The sequence below is a fragment of the Halichoerus grypus genome, chromosome 11 (genome assembly GCF_964656455.1).
Source record: "Halichoerus grypus chromosome 11, mHalGry1.hap1.1, whole genome shotgun sequence".
NCBI lineage: Eukaryota > Metazoa > Chordata > Mammalia > Carnivora > Phocidae > Halichoerus > Halichoerus grypus.
In genome coordinates, this window is record NC_135722.1 from 44,394,608 (window position 1) to 44,415,458 (window position 20,851).

The 20,851-nt window shown below is 38.5% G+C and overlaps 1 long non-coding RNA gene across 1 annotated transcript in view; it reads left to right on the plus strand.

Annotated features, from left to right (window-relative positions):
• Window positions 1-20,851, plus strand: part of LOC118518491 (uncharacterized) — a 190,270-nt gene that overhangs the window by 117,694 nt on the left and 51,725 nt on the right. The gene's annotated exons all lie outside the window — the stretch shown is intronic.

A 20,851-nucleotide genomic window follows, 5' to 3' on the forward strand; every position in this document is an offset into this window, starting at 1 on the left:
CCCTTTCCGCAACCCTCAGTATTTTTTTAATTTTTTTATTTTTAAATTTAAATTTTTTTTCTTTATTATGTTATGTTAATCACCATACATTACATCATTAGTTTTTGATGTAGTGTTCCATGATTCATTGTTTGCGTATAACACTCAGTGCTCCATTCAGTACGTGCCCTCTTTAATACCCATCACCAGGCTAACCCATCCCCCCCTCCCCTCTAGAACCCTCAGTTTGTTTCTCAGAGTCCATAGTCTCTCATGGTTTGTCTCCCCCTCCGATTCCCCCCCTTCATTTTTCCCTTCCTACTATCTTCTTCTTTTTTTTAACATATAATGTATTATTTGTTTCAGAGGTACAGGTCTGTGATTCAACAGTCTTACACAATTCACAGCGCTCACCATAGCACATACCCTCCCCAGTGTCTATCACCCAGCCACCCCATCCCGCAACCCTCAGTATTTTGAATCTTTTCCTCTTACGGGAAAAAATCTTGGCTCTTAATGACAATAGTGTAATTGCTTAGTTGCTTTATCCTATTATATAGATTTTGGACAAATAATACCAAAATATGATTAGTGAAAAGTTATTATTATTATTATTATTATTATTGCAGTTCTTAGATTTATCTTACTAGAGACATATAGCTGAATTGTATTTTGAAACCATTTAAAATAATATACCTCTGCATCATAGGCCTATTTAATTTTGTTCTTATTTTAGGCGTTGTTTTTTTTCATTCTGATTTGACACTATTTATAATCATCTAAAATATTTTCATGGCTCATTTTCCTAGAAGTAGGCTTCTTGGGTCAAATCTGAAAAAACTGCACTTGTGAGCAGTGCATAATATATAGAATTGTCAATTCACTATGGTGTTTACCTGAAACTAATATAACATTATTTGTCAGCTATGCTTTGATAAAAAATAATGTAAAAAATAAAAAAAACAAGGTATTATTCAGAGAAGTCCAGCTTCTATCCCAAACTCTCCTCTTTTTTTTCCCTTTTCCCTTTAGCCAACAATTTTATTTACTTCATGGTTTATCCTTCTGTAATTTTCTACATAGGTAAAACCATACCTGAATCTTACATACATGTGTGCGTATTTGTGTTTGTATACAGAACTATATTCTGGAAATCATGCCATAGTAATATATAGAGATAGTCTGCATTCCTTTCCATAGTTGCATATCCTATTCCTGGATAAACTATGTACTTCACTATTTGAATGTACATAGTTTATCCAGTAGATTCCTGTTGATGGACATTAGGTTAGGTTTTTTGCTATTACAAAACAAGTGTTCATGTTTTTGAGTTTCTGTCAGTGTTTTTTAGGACAGATACCTAGAAGTAGGCTTTCTGGGTCAAAGGATCAGAGCGCATATGCTATTTTGCTAAATATTGCTAAATTCCTGTCTGTAGGATTTGTACCTCTTTGCATTACTTCCAGCAATGATGGGAGTTCCTGTTTTCTCAAAGCCTGGTCAAAAGAGTACATGTTGATATTTTGGATTTTTACCACTCTGATAGGTGAGAAGCAGTACACTGGTGTATTTTTTATTTTTATTTAAATTTAATTTAGTTAACATATAGTGTATTATTAATTTCAGGGGTAGAATTTAGTGATTCATCATTTGCATATAACACCCAGTGCTCATTACATCAAGTGCCCTCCTTAATGCCCATCACCCAATTACCCCATCCCCCCACCCATCTCCCCTCCAGCAACCCTCAGTTTGTTCCTTAAGAGTCTCTTATGGTTTGCCTCCCCCTCTGTTTTTGTATTATTTTATTTTTCCTTCCCTTCTCCTATGTTCATTTGTTTTGTTTTTGAAATTCCAAATCCGAGTGAAATCATATGGTAGTTGTCTTTCTCTGACTGACTTATTTTACTTAGCATAATACCCTCTAGTTCCATCCACATTGTTGCAAATGATAAGTTTTCATTTTTCCTGATGGCTGAGTAATACTCCATTGTATATATATACTACATTTTTATCCATTTATCTGTCTATGGACATCTGGGCTCTTGCCATATTTTGGCTATTGTGGACATTGCTGCTGTAAACGTTGGGGTGCAGGTGCCCCTTCAAATCACTGTTTGTATCCTTTGGGTAAATACCTAGAATTGTAATTGCTGGGTCATAAGGTAGTTCTATTCTATGTTTAACTTTTTGAGGAACCTCCATACTGTTTTCCAGAGTGGCTGCATCGGCTTGCATTCCCACCAACAGTGTAAAGGTTTCCCCTTCTCTGCATCCTTGCCAACATCTGTTGTTTCCTGAGTTAATTTTAGCCATTCTGACGGATGTGAGGTGGTATCTCATTGTGGTTTTGATTTGTATTTCCCTGATGATGAGTGATGTTGAGCATTTTTCATGTGTCTGTGGCCATTTATATGTCTTCTTTGGAGAAATGTTTGTTCACGTCTTCTGCCCATTTCTTGACAGGATTTTTTGTTTTTTGGGTGTTCAGTTTGATAAGTTCTTTATAGACTTTGGATACTAGCCCTTTAATCAATATGTCATTTATGAATATCTTCTCCCATTCCATAGGTTGTTGTTGATTGTTTCCTTTGAAAAGCTTTTTATCCTGATGCAGAAATCAATACACTAGTGTATTTTTAATTTGCCTTTTTCTTATTATGTGTATAATCAAGATCTTTTCATGTAGATAAGGGGCATATTTAGTTTTCTGTGAATTGTCTGTACATTTTCCTAGCTTCTTTCTCCCTATATGCCATTATTAGTCTTTCATTCTTTCTTTTTTAAGGCTCTTTATATATTGTAAATATTAACCCTTTATCTATGATAAAGTTGAAAAATTTCCCCCAGTTTCTCTTTACTTTCCTTATGGTGTTTTTATGCTATGTTAGTAAAAAAATTTTTTTCTTTTTTTATGTAATAAATTCATTAATTTTTTCCCTTATGACTTCTAGATACTGAATCAGGTAGGAAAGTTCCCCTCACTCCTAGATTATAGAATAATTCAGATTTGTTTTTTCTATACTTGTATGGATTCATTTAATACATTTAATTTCCTAATCTGGGGCACCTGGGTGGCTCAGTTGTTAGGCGGCTGCCTTCGGCTCAGGTCATGATCTCAGGGTCCTGGGATTGAGCCCCACTCCTGGGATTGAGCCCCGCATTGGGCTCCCTGCTCAGCGGGGAGCCTGCTTCTCCCTCTCCCACTCCCCCTGCTTGTGTTCCCTCTCTCGCTGTGTCTCTCTCTGTCAAATGAATAAATAAAGTCTTTAAAAAAATACAGTTAATTTCCTAATCCACTTGAAATTTATCTTGGTACACAGTTTGGGGGAATTAATACAATTTTATCCTTTTACCTATGGCTATTGAGTTAGCCTGATGCCTTTGATCAAAAAGCCATCATTTTCCCCACTAACTTGAGATTCTGCCTTTATGCTAAATTTCCAAATGCAGTTGGGTCTATTTCTGGATTTTCTATTTGTTCCACTGGGCCATGCATGTTACCCTGCCACACTCTTAATTAGAGACATTATAGTATGTTTTAATATCTGACAATGCTATCCCTTTCTCATTTCTCTCTCTCTCTCTTTCTCAGGCTTTTCCCCCTTGGCTGTTCTTGCTTATCTGTTCTTCCAAATGAATTTTATTAAAAAAAAGTTATCTAGCTCCAGAAAGAAACTTACTCATATTTTTGTTGAATTATATTAAACTTATGAACTATATTACATTTTATGAACTTAGGGAGACTTAAAATTTCTGATATTGAGTTTTCCTGTCCAAGAATCTGGTATATCTTTTCATTTAAGCAAGGTTATTTTTGTGTTTTTTAATTACTCCATAGTTACTCTTCCTGTAGGTTTTGGACATTTCTTGATAAATTTATTCCTGGGTGTTTAATTTTTAAAATTTTATTATGTTATGTTAGTCACCATACAGTACAACATTAGTTTTGATGTAGTGTTCCATGATTCATTGTTTGGTGTTTAATTTTATTTAATTTTCACAAAGGTGGTTTTCTCTTCCAATATAAACTGATTTTTGTCTTCTTTATAGGAAGACTTGATTTTTGTATGTTGATTTTATAACCTATTTCACTAAATTCTTTTGTTTGTAGTAGTTTTCTAGTCTTGTAATAGTTCGGCTTTTCTAGATACATACTTACATAATTCTTAGCTCTATTAATATGATGGATCATATTAATGGATTTTTAAAATATTGAATCTACTCGGTCTTGATGCATGTTTGAATGTGCTGTTGGATTCTATTTGCTAATATTGATATTTATAAGTTAGATTGGTCTATAGTTTTCTTTTGTTGATGCAATCATTTCACTTCATACAATAATTTTTAAAAATAGAATATCTCTGAGAAACAGTCTGGGCCTGGGACATTTTTATGGGAAAGCTGTTTTTCTACTTCCTCTATTTCTTCTGTGGTATTTTATGTGTTTAGACTTTCTGTCTCCACTGAGATTGATTTTGACATGTTGTATTTGCTAGAAAATTATCCACTGCATCTACTTTTCCAAATTTATTTGCAAAGCAGACTCATATCATTTTAAAAAGTGCTCAGTCTGATGGTTATTTTCTCACTGTCATTTCTAATTTTATGTATTTAAAGTCCCCCCCCCATTTTTTTCTCAATTGCAACAGCTAACAGGTTTTTTATTATGTTCTTTTTGTTTTTCCAAATAATTAACTTTTGGATGTATTTATTGGCTCTATTTTTTCTGTTTTTAACTCAAATTTTTTTCAAGGTATAATTAACTTACTGTGAAATTCATTATGGGCACCGTTTGATGATTTTGACAAATTTATACACCTATGCAACAAAACACTAATCAAGATAGAAGACAATTCTATCACTCTAGAAAGTTTCTTCTTCCTCATTTCCAGACAACTTCCTACTGCACGTTAGAGGTAACAGTGTTCTAATATCTATCACCATAGTTTAATTTTGCCCATTCTCAAATATAATATAAATGGGATTATACAGTATATGCTACTCTGTATCTGGCTTCTTGCACTTAATATGTGTTTTAAGATTCATACATGTTCTTGAGTGTATCAGTAATATGTTCTTTTTAATTTATGAGTGGTATTCCATATTAGATATACCACAATTTATTCATGCATCTGTTGACAAATTTGGTTTATTCCATTTTGGGCCTATAAAGAAAAAACTGCTATACAAAATGAAACTATTGGGGATACACCAAAATAAAAGCTTTTGCACGTGGGGCGCCTGGGTGGCTCAGTCGTTAAGCATCTGCCTTCAGCTCAGGTCATGGTCCCGGGGTCCTGGGATCGAGCCCAGCATCGGGCTCCCTGCTTCTCCCTCTCCCTCTCCTCCTGCTTGTGTTCCCTCTCTCACTGTGTCTCTCTCTGTCAAATAAATAAAATCTTAAAAAAAAAAAAGCTTATGCACAGTGAAGGAAACCATCAACAAAACAAAAAGCAACTGACTGAATGGGAGAAGATATTTGCAAATGATATATCTGGTAAGTGGTTAATATTTAAAATATATAAAGAGCTTATACAACTCAACATAAAAAAAAAATCCAATTTTAATCTAATTAAAATGGTCAGGACACATGAACAGACATTTCTCCAAAGACATACAGAAGGCCAACAGACACATAAAAAGATGCTCAACATCACTCATCATCAGGGAAATGCAAATCCAAACCACAATGAGATATCACCTCACACCTGTCAGAATGGCTAAAATCAAAAATGCAAGAAGTAAGTGTTGGTGAGGACATGAAGAAAAAGGAACCCTTGTGCACTGTTGGTGGGAATGCAAACTGGTGCAGCCACTGTGGAAAGCAGTATGGAGGTTTCTCAAAAAATTAAAAACAGAATTACCATGTGATCCAGTAATTCTACTACTGGCTATTTTCTCAAAGAAAACAAAAACACTGGGCTCCTGGGTGGCTCAGTTGGTTAAGTGACTGCCTTCGGCTGAGGTCATGATCCCAGGGTCCTGGGATCGAGCCCCACATTGGGCTCCCTGCTCCGCAGGAAGCCTGCTTTTCCCTTTCCCACTCCCCCTGCTTGTGTTCCCTCTCTCGCTATATCTCTCTCTGTCAAATAAATAAATAAAATCTTAAAAAAAAAAAAAGAAAACAAAGACATTAATTCAAAAAGATATATGCACCCCTATGTTTATAGCAGTTACAGTAGCCCAGATATGGAAGCAACTCAAATGTCCATTCATAGATGAATGGATAAAGAAGGCGTGGCATATATATATATATATATATACACACACACACACACACACACATATATATTAACATATATATACACAATGTATATATATTAATATTACTCAGCTATAAAAAAGAATGAAGTCTTGCCATTCAAAACAACATGGATGGATCTAGAGGGTATTATGCTAAGTGAAATAAGTCAGTGAGAGAAAGACAAATACCATATGATTTCACTCATACGTGGAATTTAAAAAACAAAACAAATGAAGAAAAAAAGAGACAAACAAAAAACCAGACTCTTTTTTTTTTTTTTTTTTTTGTTTTTTTTTTTTTGTTTTTTTTTTTTTGTTTTAGAGATTTTATTTATTTGACAGAGAGAGACACAGCGAGAGAGGGAACACAAGCAGGGGGGAGTGGGAGAGGGAGAAGCAGGCCTCCCGCCGAGCAGGGAGCCCGATGTGGGGCTCGATCCCAGGACCCTGGAATCATGACCTGAGCCGAAGGCAGACGCTTAACGACTGAGCCACCCAGGCGCCCAAAACCAGACTCTTAAGTATAGAGAACAAACTGGTAGTTGCTGTAGGGGAGCTGGGTGAAATAGGTGAAGGTATACTTATCGTGATGAGCACTGAGTGATTGTTGAATAATTATTTTGTACACCTGAAACTAATATAACACTATATGTTAATTATACTTGGATTAAAAAATAAAATAAAAAAAGAATAAAGCTGTTATAAATATTTTGCACAAGTCTTTTTGGGGACATGTTTTCATTTTATTTGGATGAATACCTAAAAGTGGAACAGTTGGCTTATAAGGTAGATGTGGCTAAACTTGATAAGAAATAGGCAGTTCCACTTGTTATATTTCTGAAGGAAATGAAAACACTAACTCAAAAAATACCTGTACCACAATATTCATTGCAGCATTATTTACAATAGCCAAGACATGGAAGCAACCTAAGTATCCATCAGTAGATGAATGGATAAAGAAAATGTGACACACACACACACACACACACACACACACACACACACACCCCAATGGAATATTATTCAGCCATAAAAAGAAGGAAATCTTGTCATTTGGTTTTTTTTTTTTTTGAAGATTTTATTTATTTATTTGACAGAGAGACAGCGAGAGAGGGAACACAAGCAGGGGGAGTGGGAGAGGGAGAAGCAGGCTTCCCGCCGAGCAGGGAGCCCGATGCGGGGCTCGATCCTAGGACCTGGGATCGTGACCTGAGCCGAAGGCAGACGCTTAACAACTGAGCTACCCAGGCGTCCTGAAATCTTGTAATTTGTGACAACTTGAGGGCATTATGCTAAGTAGAATAAGTCAAACAGAGAAATATAAATACCATATGATCTCACTTATATGTGAAATCTTAAAAAAAATAACAAACTCATAGGTACAGAAAACAGATTGGCTGGGGGCTGGTTTAAGGGGGTGAAATGGGTGAAGATGGTCAAGGTACAAATTTTCAGTTACAAAATAAGTAAGTCACAGGGATGTAACCTACAGCATGATCACTATAATTAATACCATACTGTATATTTGAAAGTGGCTAAGAGAGTAGATCTTAAAAGTTCTTACCATAAGAAAACAAATTTGCAACAGTGTGTGGTAACATATTAACTAGACTTATTGTGGTGATCATTTCACTATATATACATATCAAATCATGCTGTATACAAATATAATGTTATATGTCAATTATATCTCAATAGAAAATTAAAAAAATAATAAAGAAGCTAAATTTTAAAAAAAGAAACAAGCAATTATTTTTAAAAAGTGTTGTACTGTTAATAATCCACCAACAATGCATGAATGTTCCAGTTGCCCTATATCCTCATTGACAATTGGTATTACTGGTCTTAAATTTAGCCATTCTAGTGGGTGTTCAGTGTTATTTCATTATGGTTTTAATTTTAATTTCTCTGATGACTAATGATGTTGAGTAGCTTTTGATTAGCTTATTTTTTTTTAAGATTTTATTTACTTATTTGACATGGAGAGAGAGAGAGAGAGCACAAACAAGGGGAGTGGCAGAGGGAGAAGCAGGCTCCTCGCTGAGCAGGGAGCCCGAAGCGGGACTCGATCTCATGACCCTGGGACCATGACCCGAGCCAAAGGCAGACGCCCAACTGACTGAGCCACCCAGGTGCCCTTTTCATGTGCTTATTAGCCATTTATATATCTTCTTTCGTAAAGTTCTTTTTGAAGCATTTGCCCTTTTTAATTGAATTGTCTTTCTATTATTGATTTGTAGTTCTGATACAACTTCTTTGTCAGGTATATGTTTTGCAAACATTTACTTTCAGTCTGTGACTTGCGTTTTTTCCCCCCTTCACTGTGTCTTTTGATAAGCGATATTGTTAATTTTGATGAAGCCAAATATGTAATTTTTTTCTTTTATACTCAGTGTATTTTGTGTTCTCTCTAGAAACTTTTTCCCTATTCCAAAGTCATAAGGATATTCTCCCATGTTTTCTTCTAGTTTTATTGTTTTAGCACTTCCCTATCTTGAATTAATCCTTGTATATGGTCTGAGGGTTTTTATTTTGCCTTTTTTAACATGGATATCCAGTTGTTTGATTCATTGAGAAGGCTTTTCTTTCCCCATTGAACTGCCTTAACACCTTTGTGAAAAATAAATCGACTATATATGTGTGGGTCTATTTCCATTTTCTCTACACATCTATTTGTCTATGCTTACCCCAACTGCCTTGATTACTGTAACTTTATAGTAAAATTTGAAATCAGGCATTGTAAGTCCAACGTAAGTTGAATCTTTTTAAAAAGACTTAACAAGATTGTTGTGGCTCTTCCAGACCCTTTGCCTTTCCATTTAAATTTTAGAATCAGCTTGTCCATTTCTGTAAAAAAGCCTTCTGGGATTTTGGGGGGGTTTGTGTTAATTTGATAGGGCTGCCACAACAAAATACCATACACTGGGGGCTTTAAACAGCAGAAATTTATATTCATACCGTTCTGGAGGCTGGAAGTCCAAGATCAAGGTGTCAGCCGATTTATTTTCTCCTTGGCTGGCAGATGGCTTCCTCCACGCTGTGTCTTCACATGGTCTTCCCTCTGCATGTGGGCATACCCCATGCCTCTCTGTGCGTTCAAATGTCCTCTCCATAAAGGACACCAGTCAGATTTTATCAGGGCTCACCCCAATGGCTTTATTTTAACTCAGTCACCTCTTTAAAGGCTCTATCTCCAGATGAAGTCACTTTCTGAGGTGCTAGGGGTTAGGACTTCAATATATGAATTTTGGAGCACACAATTTAGTTCATAACAGGATTATACTGGATCTTTAGATCAGCTTTGAGATAATTGACATCTTAACAGTACTGGGCCTTCCAATCCAAGAGCATGTTATATCTCTCCATATATCTGCATCTTAATTTCCCAGAAATGTTCTATAGTTTTCAGTATAGATAGCTTGCATATATATTGTTAAACTTACCCTTAAATATTTTCTGGTTTTTGATACTATCATAAATGGTATTTTTCAATTTGTTTTCCAATTGTTTGTGGTTAGTATATAGACATGCAGTTACTTTTTGTATATTGACCTCGTATTCTGAAATGTTGTTAAATTCCCTTATTAATTGATAGATATGGGGGATAGATATCTTACGTATACAATAATTTACTTATTCCTTTCCAATCTTTGTGCCTTTTTCTTCCTTTACTGCATTGGCTGGGACCTTCAGTACAATGCAGAATAGAGGTGGTGAGAGTAGACATCCTTGACTTATTCCTGTTCTTAAAAGTGTTCAATGTTTCATTAAGTATGAGGTTTGTTTTAGGTTTTTCATACATAACCCTTTACAACCTTGGTGGCTATGAAAATGTACCTTTCAGATTTCCAAGTGAGGGACACTTAAAGCCTGACAGTCCCAGCAGTTGCATTTTGAAATCCATCACTTTTTTTGTGTGGAGGTGACACTTCCCAAAGTGGACACTTCTCCAGCCAATGTCTAGGAGATGTGGGATTCCTCTGGCGGGTGACTTTGGCTTGAGGACTGACTCTCTGATGTCTTTATGTAACTGTGAAAGCTGCACTGGAGTTTCAGAGGCTTCTCTACCACTGGCCTTCCTCCTTTCCTCCTTCACCTGGAGTCATATTTATATCATGATCTGACAAGTATCTCGTGTTCTTCCAGAACTTCTCCTCATTTCCTCTTACAAGCATTTCCTCTAATAAATTTCTTGCATGTCTAATCCTATCTTGGTGTCTGCTTCTTAGGAAATCCATACTGACACAGAGATTGAGGAATTCCTGTTCCAATCCTAGTTTGCTAAGAGACTTTTTTTTTTTTAAAGATTTTTTATTTATTTATTTGACACAGAGAGAGAGACAGCAAGAGTGGGAACATAAGCAAGGGAAGTGGGAGAGCGAGAAGCAGGCTCCCCGCTGAGCAGGGAGGCCAATGCGGGGCTCGATCCCAAGACCCTGGGATCATGACCTGAGCCGAAGGCAGACGCTTAATGACTGAGCCACCCAGGCGCCCCAAGAGACTTTTTTCTTAATCATGAATATGTGTTGAATTTTGTGAAAGGGTTTTTCTGCGTTTACTGAAATGATCACATGAGTTTTCTCCTTTTTTTCTTCTTAATATGTTACATTGATTGCTTTTTGAAAGTTAAGCCAACCTTGCATTCCTGAGATAAATCTTAGTCATTATCCTTCTAATATATTGTTGTATCTTGCAGTATTTTCAAGGGTTTTATATGTATATTTATGGGGGATATTGATCTGCATGTCTAGGATCTTCATAAGGTTTTAGTACCAAGGTTATTCTAGTCTCATAAAATTAGTTTGGGAGTGTTCCCTCCTCCTCTAGTTTCTAAAAAGGTTTTTGTAAGATTGGCATTATATCTTTTAAATGTTTTGATAGAATTCACCCAGGCAGCCATCTGGTGCCTGGGGTTTTCTTTGTTTTCTTCTCTGCATTTTTAGTCTTTATTTCTGGCTTATTTATTGTCTGTGGGGACATTTTGCTCATTATTCTCTTTTTTTTTCTTGAAATAACTTTGTGTGGGATTCAAACACAATTATTTTTTGTTGTTCGTACTTGAAGGGCCTGAGTTCTCCTATTCACTTTGGAAGGGAGCGTGGGCCAGGATCATTTTCCTAGTTTCAAAGCTCTAGAGTTCAGTTCACTATTCTGTTATTATTACAAAATGTTCAAATATATGGCTTTTATTTATTCTAACATCTGTGGACTTAGTTACCCTCCCCAGTTTTGTCAGGAACATTTCTTTCCTTCTCCCCTAATACCTTGTCCTACATAAATTAGATTCTATTCTCAGTATTTTCTACTCAGTGTAGGCCTTTGTTTTGGAAGGGAGCTCTTGTTAGTTCTAAGAGCTCATAGCATCCAGACTGTTCCAGTATTCTCTGATCTTGTGCTTAGAAACTAAAGGTGTAAGGCCTTTGCCAGTTAAGGCTGTTTTCCCCAGATTGTGTTTCCCTTCCATTGGGAGTATCTGTTGGCAATTTTGGGTTCTCTGAATCTCAAGTTCAACAGAAATCCCTTTGTCCTTCCTTTGCTTCCCTCTGCACACTTGCTGTTGCTACATGGTGTTGGTGGCATTCATGGTCGTTCCTCAATTGCTCATATTGTGGAGTGGTATGGATTCCTTGTATTGCTGTAGATATTGTCTGCAGGAGTTTGGTTTTGCCATGTTAGTCTCTCTGTTTTGTAGGGTGATTCAAAAAGATAAAAAATTACATCTACCATCTTCCTAGAATCCCATCAGTGTTTCTGGAAATTTTATGGTGGTGGTGGGGGGGTGAAGATATCCAATTATATGTCCATCTTAAGAGCTTAAGCAATTGGTACAAACCACCAAGAGTCCTTTTGATTTTGAAAGTGTTAAGACTCTCATGTGAAACTACAAAAGACCTTTAGAATTGATGGTGGTAAGCCCAGAACACTAAAATTAATACTTGTGAAATAAAAATGAGAAGAATAATATAAAGCTTCTCACTGAGCTCTTCTTCATACCAGGCATTGTGCAAAATTTTTACATGATTGTTCTCAATTAAGTCTCTCAACCACCTTATAAGGCAGATGCTATTATCACCCTTACTTAATCACTTTTATCACTATTATAATAAAGCAGGTAGTATCACACCTACTTTACAGTGTTGAAAATGAGGCATAGAGAGGTTTGTTACTTTTCCACAGTCACACATCTTTCAGACTCAAAGCTAGTGCTCGTAGCCATTCTACCATACCACCTCCCACCTATTTGTGCATATATACCAGTGGGAAATGGAGCTCAGAGGTTCAGGGGATCACTCTCATGTAGGAAATCACTCTCAAGCAGGTACCTGAACTCTTGCCTGAGTCGTGGAGGTAGTACCATGTGCCTAGCCTTACTGACTTGTCCACAGGGTACAAAGCAACACTCCCTCCAACCCCACAAAAAGAAAAACTGTTGATGGAGTATTGAAAGAAAATGGCAACTCAGTAGTCTAATGGTAGGAAGAAAGGGCCCTCCCCAGTCAGGCAGGGTAGCCAAGGCAGATGGGTCAATAATAGCAAGGCCAGTAGTAGAAGCTTCAGTGGAGGTCATCAAATAACAGATAGGATACCAGCTTCACTGGAAGCATCAGGAAAGCTTCAACTGCTCAGGATGAGAAAGTATGAGCCAGCCTGCCATGCTTGAGGAAATGTAGTGGGTTCAGTTCTTTGACTTCAATAGATTCTCTTAAGAAACTAAGGTCATTGGTGGAGATTGTTACCCAGAGGCAATATGGATTAAGCATGGGGGTTCTAGAGCAAGATACCTGGTTCACATCCTGGCTTTGTCAGTTCCTGGTTGTAGGAACTTCAGCAAGTTACTTGGCCCTTTTTGCCTCCATTCCCCGAGCTATAAAATGGAGACAATAGTAACACCCACTTCATTGTGTTGCTGGCAGGATTAAATGAGTCAATACATGTAAAACGCTTAGAATGATTCCTTGTGCCCTGCAAGTCTCTATATATGTTCCTTCCCGTTACAATCCATCCTCATTATTTGCAGATTCTGTATTTGCAAATTTGCCTACTGGCTAAAATCTATTTGTAACCCCAACATCAATACTTATAGTGATTTCGTGGTCATTTGTGGACATGTGCAGAATGGCAACAAATTTGAATTGCTCAATGTGCACATTCCCAGCTGTTGGGCAAGATGATGCTCTGCCTTCTTATTCCAGTGCTCATAATGTAAACAAGTGTCAGTCCAAGTCAGAGGAGGCAGGCAGGGAGTCTTTCTGCAGTCTATTTAATGCCACATTTTCTCTTGCATTTTTGTGCTTTCTATTGGTTGATTTCATTGTCTAAAATGCTCCAAGTGTGGTGCTGAAGTACTGTCTGCTGTTCCTAAGCACAAGAAAGCTGGAATGTACCTTACAGAGAAAACACGTGTGTCAAAGAAGCTTCATTCAGGCATGAGTTATAGTGTTGGCTGTAAGGTCAATGTTAACGAATCAATAATATGTATTAAATAAAGTATCTTTACACAGAAACACACAGAAAACAAAGTTATGTGTTTATTGGTTGATGAAAATGTTGTGAGCAGAGGCTCATAAGAACCTAACCCTAATTTCCTCTGTGAGCAATGGTTCCGTATTGGAGACAACTTGACAGAACATAACTACTGTGAATGAGAAGAATCCCTTGTATTTTCTTACCAGGACTCCTCTATCCTATGCGGCCCAGAGAAGTGAGGCATATGGAAAGGAGCAGATTTCTGCCTCATATCTACTGGAAGAGATACATTTTAAGCTCAGAACCACAGTTTTATATGGTTTCACGCCTTTGTTGACAAAATGGGGGCAGGACATGGGTATCTTGAGAAACTTCAGCCTGAAAGGCTCTTTGGACCAGTGGGTAGGCCATGGTCCCCAAGCACAGGGGCAGAAGCTGGCCAGCTGACTGCTGCCCTTGGTGAGTTTGGAGTCATTCCTCCCCAGGAGAAGGTTCATCCTGGCTAAGGGACTGAGTTGTGCCTCTGCTCCTTGCCTGCCTCCTCTGACTTGGACTGACAACTGCCTTTTATGTGGCAAGCTTTGAAAGCACCTGGCAGACACCTGAGACAAAGCTGAGATCATAGTTACTAGGCCTCCCAGGTAACTGTCACTAAATGCTCTCCTGCCTGAGGAGAAATGTTTGCGGCGTGTTTGGACCAGTGAGGGGAACAAATAGTGTCTTGGACACTGAAATGAAAAGAATTTCTGGTCTCAAACCAGATGGGAGCCCCTCTAGCGAGAAAGGTGGTGTCACACATACTTCACCACCACTTCACAGTGCAAGCTCATGCAGCCAGAGCACAGCAGAGTCTCATGGCCTTGTAACATCCTGGCGAGCTGGGGCAATATTGCTGTGACACAGCTGTAACAGCGCATGGCCAGAATGTCCCACCACGACAAAGTGGAACTTGGTACCGACACAACTCCACACTGGGAGCATATAAGCAGGCCCCACACTGCACACCGCCACCACCACGCCATGACACAAGGGCTGTAACGTGACAACCTGATAGCCCCACTGTCCTGATCATGGTATCATCACATGTCTATCACCATACTGCAATGCCCTGACAACACACCAGCATGCTGCGAAGCTCTAACCCCACAGCATCTGTTTTGACCAACTTCCTTGATGGAGTCTCATCAGCTCAGAGTCCAGATATTTGGGGGGCCATTAAGCCCAGCCCGGAAGCACCACTGACATAAATATCTAAAGGAATTCCCTCTGGCTGTGCCCTTCCTGTGCTATTGATAGACCCCTGCCTGCCTCGTCCACCAGGTGTGAGGACAGAGTTCATTTCTTCTTCACTTTTGTGTGTCTCGGCACTTAACATAGCACACAGCTCAGGGTGAGTATATATTTGTTTGGTGAACTTGGCATTGAGGTAAAGAGATCCAGTGACATCAAGGGGTCATTGTGTAAGTCATAGTCACAGGCTCAGAAGTCACTTCAGACTGGAACCAATGGTTCTCAGGTTTACTTATTCCTATATTTATTCTTGCCATATTTATGTATTACTTATTATTAGCTCAATATCTTTAAATGGACATATTTTAAAAAAACATGCAAATTATATTCCTTAAAAAGAAAACAAAAAGCCCAAAGAATTGATAACCCCTTACCCCACCTCTCTGCAGGAGTTTCCCCGATGTTGGCCTCTGGACCCTGCTTGATGTGTGAGGACTACATTTCACATGCTGCAGGGGACCAGGTGAAGTCCAAGACAGTCTGTGCCCCCTGACGAAGGGAGAGTTCCATGGATTTGGTGGCATTGGCCAAAGCCAGGTGGGGGGCATTGGGTCTGTGTGTGTGTGACTGCAGCTAGGGAAATGGTTGCCTCAGGGAGACTAGTAGACCTAAAAAATATATCCCAGCTTTCCTGGGATAAGGGAACTGGGGCTCTTGCAATATGCCTGGCAGGAGATATAATCCTGGAACTCTTCTTCGTTACAATACCACCCTAGCTAACTAACACTTATCAAGCTCTTACACTAAAGTGTCATACTCCCTTTTAAATTACATAGCAGCTGGATTTGGTACTTTCCACTATCTCCAGTTGACTTTTGGGAAACTGAGGCTCAGAGTGGTTGTGACTTGCACAGGGTCACACGGCTAGCAAGAAGTGGAGGCAGAGTTCAACTGCAGGCTGGCAGCTCTCTGGCTTCAGAGTCTGGGCTCCTAACCATTACACTTGGCTCCCTCTCTGAGCTGTTTTCCCTAATTTGTATCCAGCTGCCCAGTGTGGCCAGGAAATACAAGTTGGGGTGGGTCACCATATTTGGGGTGATGTCCTGCTCACTGTCTTTGCTGGGACAAAGCCATTCTCTGAGGGTTTACAGAAGCTAATTAGTAAGACCTAGAGCATCTGGGAGCCAGTGGTCAGCTGAGTTGTGTGGTACTCTGTCCCTGACTATGTCTGGGGGCCTGGCCAGAGCTTCACCATGAGGTGTTAGAGAGCATAACGGAACCTACTCTCAGGCATTAAAAAATGAAAAATGAGAAGGTAAGATGTGGCTTAATTCTATTGCCATCATTTTGCTTAACTAAATGACACTCCCAGGGATGTGTAGTAGTAATTACCTCTTGTTCTCTCCTAATTTGCTACTGGAAACCACCTCCAATCCAAGGCCTGTCATGGCTGGCTCTTTCTGAATCTACAACGTTTTTCATCTTTCTGACTTGCTTGGACTTTTTCCTGGTTTGGAGGACAGAGATGTTGGCTCCTAAATGTGGGGGTCCCCAGATGGAAGCCTTAAGATGGGGAGAACAGATATTTACCCTAAAATATAAACTTGTTAATACTACATAGGAACCAAGTACATGTGCACACATGTTCATAGCAGCCATACCCACAATAGCCAAAAGGTGGAAATAACCCAAATGTCCATCAGTGGATGCGTGGATAAACAACATGTGGTAAATCCATACAATGGAATATTATTTGGCCACAAAAAGGAATGAAGTACTGAAAAACAGCAGTCAAGAGGTCAAAGATGGTGGGGGTGTAGGAAACCTTAGTTTTGTCTGGTTCCAGGAATTCAGCTACGTATCTATCAAATCATACTGAATACCTGTGAACTCAACCAGAGATCTAAGAAAAGAATAGCTGCAACTCTACAAATAGAAAAGTGACCTCTCTGCAAGAATGACAAGACAGAAAAACTCACCTCAAAAAAGAGAACAAGAGGTAGTATTGACTGCCAGGGACCTAATGAGTATGGATGTAAGATGTCAAAACTAGGGTTCAGAATAACAATTATAAAGATACTAGCTGGGCTTGAAAACAAAAGCATAGAAGACACTAGAGAATCCCTTTCTGGAGAAATAAAAGAACTAAAATCCAACCAAGTCGAAATAAAAAAGGCCATTAATGAGATGCAATAAAAAATGGAGACTCTAACTGCTAGGATAAATGAGGCAGAGGAGAGAATTAGTGATATAGAGAAAAATTATGGAGAATAAAGAAGCTGAGAAAAAGGGAGATAAACACCTACTGGATCACAAGGGGAGAATTCAAGAGATGAGTGATACCATAAAGTGAAACAATATTGGAATAATTGGGATCCCAGAAGAAGAGGGGGGGGGAGGGCAGAAAGTATATTGGAGCAAATTATAGTGGAGAACTTCCCTAATCTGGAGAAGGAAACAGGCATTCAAGTCCAGGAGGCACAAAGAACCCCTCTCAAAATCAATAAAAATAGGTCAAGACCTCAACATATAATAGTGAAACTTGCAAATCTCAGAGACAAAGAGAAAATCCTGAAAGCAGCTCAGGACAAGAGGTCTGTAACCCACAAGGGTAGAAACATGAGACTGGCAGTAGACCTATCGACAGGGACCTGGCAGGCCAGAAAGGACTGGCACGATATAATCAGGGTGCTAAATGAGAAAAACATGCAGGCAAGAATACTTTATCCAGGTAGGCTGTCATAAAGTAGAAAAGAAATAAAAAGCTTCCAGGACAAACAGAAACTAAAAGAATTTGTGATCACTAAACCAGCCCTGCAAGAAATATTAAAAGGAATCCTTTAAGTGAAGAGAGAGCCCAAAAGTAACATAGACCAGAAAGGAACAAAGACAATATACAGAAACAGTGACTTTATAGGTAATACAATGGCACTAAATTCATATCTTTCAATAGTTAACTCTGAATGTAAATGGGCTAAATGTGCCCATTACAAAGACACAGGGTATCAGACTGGATAAAAAAGCAAGACACATTGATGTGCTGTCTGCAAGAGACTCATTTTATTTTATTTTATTTATTTATTTTTTCTGATTAAGGTTTTTATTTGAGAATTTGCTCTATTAAAGACATGCTATTAAATTTACCCTTTATTTTTATTTTTTTTTTTTAATTTTTATTATGTTATGTTAGTCACCATACAATACATCATTATTTTTGATGTGGTGATCCACGATCCATTGTTTTCATATAACACCCAGTGCTCCATGCAGTACGTGCCCTCCTTAATACCTATCACTGGGCTAACCAATCCCCCCCCACCTTTAAAACCCTGTTTGTTTCTCAGAGTCCATAGTCTCTCATGGTTCATCTCTCCCTCCAAATCCCCCCCCCCCCGCATTTTTCCCTTCCTTCTCCTAATGTCCTCCATGCTATTCCTTATATTCCACAAATAAGTGAAACCTTATGATAATTGACTTTCTCTGCTTGACTTATTTCACTTAGCATAATCTCCTCCAGTCCCATCCATGTTGATGTAAAAGTTGGGTATTCATCCTTTCTGATGGCTGAGTAATATTCCATTGTATATATGGACCACATCTTCTTTATCCACTCATCTGTTGAAGGGCATCTTGGCTCTTTCTACAGTTTGGCTATTGTGGATATTGCTGCTATGAACATTGGGGTGCATCTGGCCCTTCTTTTCACTACATCTGTGTCTTTGGGGTACATACCCAGGAGTGCAATTGCTGGGTCATAGGATAGCTCTATTTTTAAATTTTTGAGGAACCTCCACACTGTTTTCCAAAGTGGCTGTACCAACTTGCATTCCCACCAACAGTGTAAGAGGGTTCCCCTTTCTCCACAACCTCTCCAACATTTGTTGTTTCTTTCCCTGTCCATTTTTGCCATTCTAACTGGGGTAAGGTGGTATCTCAGTGTGGTTTTGATTTGGATTTCCCTGATGGCTAATGATGATGAACATTTTTTCATGTGTCTGTTAGCCATTTGTATGTCTTCTTCAGAGAAGTGTCTTTTCATAACTTCTGCCCACTTTTTGACTTGATTATTTGTTTTTTGGGTGTTGAGTTTGAGAAGTTCTTTATAGATTTTGGATACCAGCCCTTTATCTGTAGTGTCATTTGCAAATATCTTCTCCCATTCTGTGGGTTGCCTCTTTGTTTTGTTGACTGTTTCCTTTGCTGTGCAGAAGCTTTTTATCTTGATGAAGTCCCAAAAGTTCATTTTTGCTTTTGTTTCACTAGCTTTTGGAGATGTATCTTGAAAGAAGTTGCTGTGGGTGATGTCAAAGAGGTTACTGCCTATGCTCTCCTCTAGGGTTTTGATGGATTCCTGTCTCACATTGAGGTCTTTCATCCACTTTGAGTTTATCTTTGTGAATGGTGTTAGAGAATGGTCGAGTTTCATTCTTCTGCATGTGGCTGTCCAATTTTCACAGCACCATTTATTGGAGACTGTCTTTTTTCCATTGCATGTTTTTTCCTGCTTTGTCAAAGATTATTTGACCATAGAGTTGAGGGTCCATATCTGGGTTCTCTATTCTGTTCCATTGGTCTATATGTCTGTTTTTGTGCCAGTACCATGCTGTCTTGGTGATCACAGCTTTGTAATATAGCTTGAAATTGGGCAACGTGATGCCCCCACCTTTGTTTTTCTTTTTCAACATTTCCTTGGCGATTCGGAGTCTTTTCTGATTCCATACAAATTTTAGGATTGTTTGTTCCAGCACTTTGAAAAATGTCATTGGAATTTTGATCGGGATGGCATTGAAGGTATAGATTGCTCTGGGTAGCATAGACATTTTAACAATGTTTACTCTTCCGATCCATGAGCATGGAATATTTTTCCATCTTTTTGTGTCTTCTTCAATTTCTTTTTTTTTTTTTTTTAAAGATTTTGTTTATTTATTTGACAGAGAGAGAGATAGCGAGAGCAGGAACACAAGCAGGAGGAGTGAGAGAGGGAGAAGCAGGCTTCCTGCCGAGCAGGGAGCCTGATGTGGGACTCGATCCCAGGACCCTGGGATCATGACCTGAGCCAAAGGCAGACGCTTAACGACTGAGCCACCCAGGCGCCCGTCTTCTTCAATTTCTTTCATGAGTGTTTTGTAGTTCCTAGAGTATAGATCCTTTACCTTTTTGGTTAGGTTTATTCCGAGGTATCTTATGGTTTTTGGTGCTATTGTAAATGGAATCGTTTCTCTAATTTCTCTTTCTACAGTTGCGTTGTTAGTGTATAAGAAAGCAACTGATTTCTGTGCATTGATTTTGTATCCTGCCACATTACTGAATTGCTGGATGAGTTCTAGTAATTTGGGGGTGGAGTCTTTTGGGTTTTCTACATAAAGTATCATGTCGTCCGCGAAAAGAGAGAGTTTGACTTCTTCTTTGCCAATTTGAATACCTTTTATTTCTTTTTGTTGTCTGATTGCTGTTGCTAGGATTTCTAATACTATGTTGAACAATAGTGGCAAGAGTGGGCATCCTTGACGTGTTCCTGATCTTAAGGGAAAGGCTCTCAGCTTTTCCCCATTGAAGATGATATTTGCTGTGGGTTTTTCATAGATGGATTTTATGAACTTGAGGAATGTTCCCTCTATCCCTATACTCTGAAGAGTTTTAATCAGGAAAGAATGTTGTATTTTGTCAGATGCTTTTTCTGCATCAATTGAGAGGACCATATAGTTCTTCTCCCTCCTCTTATTAATGTGTTCTATCACATTGATTGATTTGCCAATGTTGAACCACCCTTGCATCCCGGGGATAAATCCCACTTGGTCGTGGTGGATGATCCTTTTAATGTATTGTTGGATCCTATTAGCTAGGATTTTGTTGAGGATTTTGGAATCCATATTCATCAGGGATATCAGTCTGAAATTCTCCTTTTTGATGGGGTCTTTGCCTGGTTTGG